Consider the following 6,410-nt stretch of genomic DNA (forward strand, 5'->3'; position numbering starts at 1 on the left):
TAGCGGCGGCAAGCGTGTTCTGAAAGGGGTCGAAACCATGGTAAATAGGCACTGGTGCGGTTGAACCGTGGTAAAACTCGTCTCCGTAGTTGAGCGGGAGCGGCCAAAGGAATGTGCAATCGTGTGTGTAGTGGAGCTGGGAGGGGCAAGCATAAGGGACGAAGACGGGGGTAACATGTCGGATGCGATCATACCAGCACTAAAGCACCGGATCCCATCAGAACTCCGAAGTTAAGCGTGCTTGGGCGAGAGTAGTACTAGGATGGGTGACCTCCTGGGAAGTCCTCGTGTTGCATTCCCTTTTTAATTTGTTTTGCACCGCGTGCAAAACAAAACGCACGAGCGCGACGTATGTTTAGCACGTTTTATTATTTTGCACGTTTACGGTAAGTTTTAGCTCGCTGCTCATTATTCACGCGTCTAGCGGCGGCAAGCGTGTTCTGAAAGGGGTCGAAACCATGGTAAATAGGCACTGGTGCGGTTGAACCGTGGTAAAACTCGTCTCCGTAGTTGAGCGGGAGCGGCCAAAGGAATGTGCAATCGTGTGTGTAGTGGAGCTGGGAGGGGCAAGCATAAGGGACGAAGACGGGGGTAACATGTCGGATGCGATCATACCAGCACTAAAGCACCGGATCCCATCAGAACTCCGAAGTTAAGCGTGCTTGGGCGAGAGTAGTACTAGGATGGGTGACCTCCTGGGAAGTCCTCGTGTTGCATTCCCTTTTTAATTTGTTTTGCACCGCGTGCAAAACAAAACGCACGAGCGCGACGTATGTTTAGCACGTTTTATTATTTTGCACGTTTACGGTAAGTTTTAGCTCGCTGCTCATTATTCACGCGTCTAGCGGCGGCAAGCGTGTTCTGAAAGGGGTCGAAACCATGGTAAATAGGCACTGGTGCGGTTGAACCGTGGTAAAACTCGTCTCCGTAGTTGAGCGGGAGCGGCCAAAGGAATGTGCAATCGTGTGTGTAGTGGAGCTGGGAGGGGCAAGCATAAGGGACGAAGACGGGGGTAACATGTCGGATGCGATCATACCAGCACTAAAGCACCGGATCCCATCAGAACTCCGAAGTTAAGCGTGCTTGGGCGAGAGTAGTACTAGGATGGGTGACCTCCTGGGAAGTCCTCGTGTTGCATTCCCTTTTTAATTTGTTTTGCACCGCGTGCAAAACAAAACGCACGAGCGCGACGTATGTTTAGCACGTTTTATTATTTTGCACGTTTACGGTAAGTTTTAGCTCGCTGCTCATTATTCACGCGTCTAGCGGCGGCAAGCGTGTTCTGAAAGGGGTCGAAACCATGGTAAATAGGCACTGGTGCGGTTGAACCGTGGTAAAACTCGTCTCCGTAGTTGAGCGGGAGCGGCCAAAGGAATGTGCAATCGTGTGTGTAGTGGAGCTGGGAGGGGCAAGCATAAGGGACGAAGACGGGGGTAACATGTCGGATGCGATCATACCAGCACTAAAGCACCGGATCCCATCAGAACTCCGAAGTTAAGCGTGCTTGGGCGAGAGTAGTACTAGGATGGGTGACCTCCTGGGAAGTCCTCGTGTTGCATTCCCTTTTTAATTTGTTTTGCACCGCGTGCAAAACAAAACGCACGAGCGCGACGTATGTTTAGCACGTTTTATTATTTTGCACGTTTACGGTAAGTTTTAGCTCGCTGCTCATTATTCACGCGTCTAGCGGCGGCAAGCGTGTTCTGAAAGGGGTCGAAACCATGGTAAATAGGCACTGGTGCGGTTGAACCGTGGTAAAACTCGTCTCCGTAGTTGAGCGGGAGCGGCCAAAGGAATGTGCAATCGTGTGTGTAGTGGAGCTGGGAGGGGCAAGCATAAGGGACGAAGACGGGGGTAACATGTCGGATGCGATCATACCAGCACTAAAGCACCGGATCCCATCAGAACTCCGAAGTTAAGCGTGCTTGGGCGAGAGTAGTACTAGGATGGGTGACCTCCTGGGAAGTCCTCGTGTTGCATTCCCTTTTTAATTTGTTTTGCACCGCGTGCAAAACAAAACGCACGAGCGCGACGTATGTTTAGCACGTTTTATTATTTTGCACGTTTACGGTAAGTTTTAGCTCGCTGCTCATTATTCACGCGTCTAGCGGCGGCAAGCGTGTTCTGAAAGGGGTCGAAACCATGGTAAATAGGCACTGGTGCGGTTGAACCGTGGTAAAACTCGTCTCCGTAGTTGAGCGGGAGCGGCCAAAGGAATGTGCAATCGTGTGTGTAGTGGAGCTGGGAGGGGCAAGCATAAGGGACGAAGACGGGGGTAACATGTCGGATGCGATCATACCAGCACTAAAGCACCGGATCCCATCAGAACTCCGAAGTTAAGCGTGCTTGGGCGAGAGTAGTACTAGGATGGGTGACCTCCTGGGAAGTCCTCGTGTTGCATTCCCTTTTTAATTTGTTTTGCACCGCGTGCAAAACAAAACGCACGAGCGCGACGTATGTTTAGCACGTTTTATTATTTTGCACGTTTACGGTAAGTTTTAGCTCGCTGCTCATTATTCACGCGTCTAGCGGCGGCAAGCGTGTTCTGAAAGGGGTCGAAACCATGGTAAATAGGCACTGGTGCGGTTGAACCGTGGTAAAACTCGTCTCCGTAGTTGAGCGGGAGCGGCCAAAGGAATGTGCAATCGTGTGTGTAGTGGAGCTGGGAGGGGCAAGCATAAGGGACGAAGACGGGGGTAACATGTCGGATGCGATCATACCAGCACTAAAGCACCGGATCCCATCAGAACTCCGAAGTTAAGCGTGCTTGGGCGAGAGTAGTACTAGGATGGGTGACCTCCTGGGAAGTCCTCGTGTTGCATTCCCTTTTTAATTTGTTTTGCACCGCGTGCAAAACAAAACGCACGAGCGCGACGTATGTTTAGCACGTTTTATTATTTTGCACGTTTACGGTAAGTTTTAGCTCGCTGCTCATTATTCACGCGTCTAGCGGCGGCAAGCGTGTTCTGAAAGGGGTCGAAACCATGGTAAATAGGCACTGGTGCGGTTGAACCGTGGTAAAACTCGTCTCCGTAGTTGAGCGGGAGCGGCCAAAGGAATGTGCAATCGTGTGTGTAGTGGAGCTGGGAGGGGCAAGCATAAGGGACGAAGACGGGGGTAACATGTCGGATGCGATCATACCAGCACTAAAGCACCGGATCCCATCAGAACTCCGAAGTTAAGCGTGCTTGGGCGAGAGTAGTACTAGGATGGGTGACCTCCTGGGAAGTCCTCGTGTTGCATTCCCTTTTTAATTTGTTTTGCACCGCGTGCAAAACAAAACGCACGAGCGCGACGTATGTTTAGCACGTTTTATTATTTTGCACGTTTACGGTAAGTTTTAGCTCGCTGCTCATTATTCACGCGTCTAGCGGCGGCAAGCGTGTTCTGAAAGGGGTCGAAACCATGGTAAATAGGCACTGGTGCGGTTGAACCGTGGTAAAACTCGTCTCCGTAGTTGAGCGGGAGCGGCCAAAGGAATGTGCAATCGTGTGTGTAGTGGAGCTGGGAGGGGCAAGCATAAGGGACGAAGACGGGGGTAACATGTCGGATGCGATCATACCAGCACTAAAGCACCGGATCCCATCAGAACTCCGAAGTTAAGCGTGCTTGGGCGAGAGTAGTACTAGGATGGGTGACCTCCTGGGAAGTCCTCGTGTTGCATTCCCTTTTTAATTTGTTTTGCACCGCGTGCAAAACAAAACGCACGAGCGCGACGTATGTTTAGCACGTTTTATTATTTTGCACGTTTACGGTAAGTTTTAGCTCGCTGCTCATTATTCACGCGTCTAGCGGCGGCAAGCGTGTTCTGAAAGGGGTCGAAACCATGGTAAATAGGCACTGGTGCGGTTGAACCGTGGTAAAACTCGTCTCCGTAGTTGAGCGGGAGCGGCCAAAGGAATGTGCAATCGTGTGTGTAGTGGAGCTGGGAGGGGCAAGCATAAGGGACGAAGACGGGGGTAACATGTCGGATGCGATCATACCAGCACTAAAGCACCGGATCCCATCAGAACTCCGAAGTTAAGCGTGCTTGGGCGAGAGTAGTACTAGGATGGGTGACCTCCTGGGAAGTCCTCGTGTTGCATTCCCTTTTTAATTTGTTTTGCACCGCGTGCAAAACAAAACGCACGAGCGCGACGTATGTTTAGCACGTTTTATTATTTTGCACGTTTACGGTAAGTTTTAGCTCGCTGCTCATTATTCACGCGTCTAGCGGCGGCAAGCGTGTTCTGAAAGGGGTCGAAACCATGGTAAATAGGCACTGGTGCGGTTGAACCGTGGTAAAACTCGTCTCCGTAGTTGAGCGGGAGCGGCCAAAGGAATGTGCAATCGTGTGTGTAGTGGAGCTGGGAGGGGCAAGCATAAGGGACGAAGACGGGGGTAACATGTCGGATGCGATCATACCAGCACTAAAGCACCGGATCCCATCAGAACTCCGAAGTTAAGCGTGCTTGGGCGAGAGTAGTACTAGGATGGGTGACCTCCTGGGAAGTCCTCGTGTTGCATTCCCTTTTTAATTTGTTTTGCACCGCGTGCAAAACAAAACGCACGAGCGCGACGTATGTTTAGCACGTTTTATTATTTTGCACGTTTACGGTAAGTTTTAGCTCGCTGCTCATTATTCACGCGTCTAGCGGCGGCAAGCGTGTTCTGAAAGGGGTCGAAACCATGGTAAATAGGCACTGGTGCGGTTGAACCGTGGTAAAACTCGTCTCCGTAGTTGAGCGGGAGCGGCCAAAGGAATGTGCAATCGTGTGTGTAGTGGAGCTGGGAGGGGCAAGCATAAGGGACGAAGACGGGGGTAACATGTCGGATGCGATCATACCAGCACTAAAGCACCGGATCCCATCAGAACTCCGAAGTTAAGCGTGCTTGGGCGAGAGTAGTACTAGGATGGGTGACCTCCTGGGAAGTCCTCGTGTTGCATTCCCTTTTTAATTTGTTTTGCACCGCGTGCAAAACAAAACGCACGAGCGCGACGTATGTTTAGCACGTTTTATTATTTTGCACGTTTACGGTAAGTTTTAGCTCGCTGCTCATTATTCACGCGTCTAGCGGCGGCAAGCGTGTTCTGAAAGGGGTCGAAACCATGGTAAATAGGCACTGGTGCGGTTGAACCGTGGTAAAACTCGTCTCCGTAGTTGAGCGGGAGCGGCCAAAGGAATGTGCAATCGTGTGTGTAGTGGAGCTGGGAGGGGCAAGCATAAGGGACGAAGACGGGGGTAACATGTCGGATGCGATCATACCAGCACTAAAGCACCGGATCCCATCAGAACTCCGAAGTTAAGCGTGCTTGGGCGAGAGTAGTACTAGGATGGGTGACCTCCTGGGAAGTCCTCGTGTTGCATTCCCTTTTTAATTTGTTTTGCACCGCGTGCAAAACAAAACGCACGAGCGCGACGTATGTTTAGCACGTTTTATTATTTTGCACGTTTACGGTAAGTTTTAGCTCGCTGCTCATTATTCACGCGTCTAGCGGCGGCAAGCGTGTTCTGAAAGGGGTCGAAACCATGGTAAATAGGCACTGGTGCGGTTGAACCGTGGTAAAACTCGTCTCCGTAGTTGAGCGGGAGCGGCCAAAGGAATGTGCAATCGTGTGTGTAGTGGAGCTGGGAGGGGCAAGCATAAGGGACGAAGACGGGGGTAACATGTCGGATGCGATCATACCAGCACTAAAGCACCGGATCCCATCAGAACTCCGAAGTTAAGCGTGCTTGGGCGAGAGTAGTACTAGGATGGGTGACCTCCTGGGAAGTCCTCGTGTTGCATTCCCTTTTTAATTTGTTTTGCACCGCGTGCAAAACAAAACGCACGAGCGCGACGTATGTTTAGCACGTTTTATTATTTTGCACGTTTACGGTAAGTTTTAGCTCGCTGCTCATTATTCACGCGTCTAGCGGCGGCAAGCGTGTTCTGAAAGGGGTCGAAACCATGGTAAATAGGCACTGGTGCGGTTGAACCGTGGTAAAACTCGTCTCCGTAGTTGAGCGGGAGCGGCCAAAGGAATGTGCAATCGTGTGTGTAGTGGAGCTGGGAGGGGCAAGCATAAGGGACGAAGACGGGGGTAACATGTCGGATGCGATCATACCAGCACTAAAGCACCGGATCCCATCAGAACTCCGAAGTTAAGCGTGCTTGGGCGAGAGTAGTACTAGGATGGGTGACCTCCTGGGAAGTCCTCGTGTTGCATTCCCTTTTTAATTTGTTTTGCACCGCGTGCAAAACAAAACGCACGAGCGCGACGTATGTTTAGCACGTTTTATTATTTTGCACGTTTACGGTAAGTTTTAGCTCGCTGCTCATTATTCACGCGTCTAGCGGCGGCAAGCGTGTTCTGAAAGGGGTCGAAACCATGGTAAATAGGCACTGGTGCGGTTGAACCGTGGTAAAACTCGTCTCCGTAGTTGAGC

The 6,410-nt window shown here is 51.1% G+C and overlaps 15 non-coding genes across 15 annotated transcripts; all 15 read left to right on the forward strand.

The window, feature by feature from the left end:
* The first annotated feature begins 180 nt into the window (after positions 1-180).
* LOC141039996 (5S ribosomal RNA) lies at positions 181-299 on the forward strand. Its single transcript, XR_012200929.1, has one exon. It is a non-coding gene; the product is annotated as a 5S ribosomal RNA (ribosomal RNA).
* Positions 300-601: 302 nt separating this feature from the next.
* On the forward strand, positions 602-720 carry LOC141040005 (5S ribosomal RNA). Its single transcript, XR_012200938.1, has one exon. It is a non-coding gene; the product is annotated as a 5S ribosomal RNA (ribosomal RNA).
* A 302-nt stretch (positions 721-1,022) lies between these two features.
* LOC141040018 (5S ribosomal RNA) lies at positions 1,023-1,141 on the forward strand. Its single transcript, XR_012200950.1, has one exon. It is a non-coding gene; the product is annotated as a 5S ribosomal RNA (ribosomal RNA).
* Positions 1,142-1,443: 302 nt separating this feature from the next.
* On the forward strand, positions 1,444-1,562 carry LOC141040028 (5S ribosomal RNA). The gene has a single exon (XR_012200959.1). It is a non-coding gene; the product is annotated as a 5S ribosomal RNA (ribosomal RNA).
* Positions 1,563-1,864: 302 nt separating this feature from the next.
* Positions 1,865-1,983, forward strand: LOC141040039 (5S ribosomal RNA). Its single transcript, XR_012200970.1, has one exon. It is a non-coding gene; the product is annotated as a 5S ribosomal RNA (ribosomal RNA).
* Positions 1,984-2,285: 302 nt separating this feature from the next.
* On the forward strand, positions 2,286-2,404 carry LOC141040049 (5S ribosomal RNA). Its single transcript, XR_012200980.1, has one exon. It is a non-coding gene; the product is annotated as a 5S ribosomal RNA (ribosomal RNA).
* Positions 2,405-2,706: 302 nt separating this feature from the next.
* On the forward strand, positions 2,707-2,825 carry LOC141040057 (5S ribosomal RNA). The gene has a single exon (XR_012200987.1). It is a non-coding gene; the product is annotated as a 5S ribosomal RNA (ribosomal RNA).
* Positions 2,826-3,127: 302 nt separating this feature from the next.
* Positions 3,128-3,246, forward strand: LOC141040066 (5S ribosomal RNA). Its single transcript, XR_012200996.1, has one exon. It is a non-coding gene; the product is annotated as a 5S ribosomal RNA (ribosomal RNA).
* A 302-nt stretch (positions 3,247-3,548) lies between these two features.
* LOC141040074 (5S ribosomal RNA) lies at positions 3,549-3,667 on the forward strand. The gene has a single exon (XR_012201004.1). It is a non-coding gene; the product is annotated as a 5S ribosomal RNA (ribosomal RNA).
* A 302-nt stretch (positions 3,668-3,969) lies between these two features.
* Positions 3,970-4,088, forward strand: LOC141040081 (5S ribosomal RNA). Its single transcript, XR_012201012.1, has one exon. It is a non-coding gene; the product is annotated as a 5S ribosomal RNA (ribosomal RNA).
* Positions 4,089-4,390: 302 nt separating this feature from the next.
* On the forward strand, positions 4,391-4,509 carry LOC141040090 (5S ribosomal RNA). The gene has a single exon (XR_012201021.1). It is a non-coding gene; the product is annotated as a 5S ribosomal RNA (ribosomal RNA).
* A 302-nt stretch (positions 4,510-4,811) lies between these two features.
* LOC141040101 (5S ribosomal RNA) lies at positions 4,812-4,930 on the forward strand. The gene has a single exon (XR_012201032.1). It is a non-coding gene; the product is annotated as a 5S ribosomal RNA (ribosomal RNA).
* Positions 4,931-5,232: 302 nt separating this feature from the next.
* LOC141040109 (5S ribosomal RNA) lies at positions 5,233-5,351 on the forward strand. Its single transcript, XR_012201039.1, has one exon. It is a non-coding gene; the product is annotated as a 5S ribosomal RNA (ribosomal RNA).
* Positions 5,352-5,653: 302 nt separating this feature from the next.
* On the forward strand, positions 5,654-5,772 carry LOC141040116 (5S ribosomal RNA). Its single transcript, XR_012201045.1, has one exon. It is a non-coding gene; the product is annotated as a 5S ribosomal RNA (ribosomal RNA).
* A 302-nt stretch (positions 5,773-6,074) lies between these two features.
* Positions 6,075-6,193, forward strand: LOC141040123 (5S ribosomal RNA). The gene has a single exon (XR_012201052.1). It is a non-coding gene; the product is annotated as a 5S ribosomal RNA (ribosomal RNA).
* The last annotated feature ends 217 nt before the right edge of the window (positions 6,194-6,410 follow it).

The sequence above is a fragment of the Aegilops tauschii genome, chromosome 1 (genome assembly GCF_002575655.3).
Source record: "Aegilops tauschii subsp. strangulata cultivar AL8/78 chromosome 1, Aet v6.0, whole genome shotgun sequence".
Classification (NCBI taxonomy): domain Eukaryota; kingdom Viridiplantae; phylum Streptophyta; class Magnoliopsida; order Poales; family Poaceae; genus Aegilops; species Aegilops tauschii.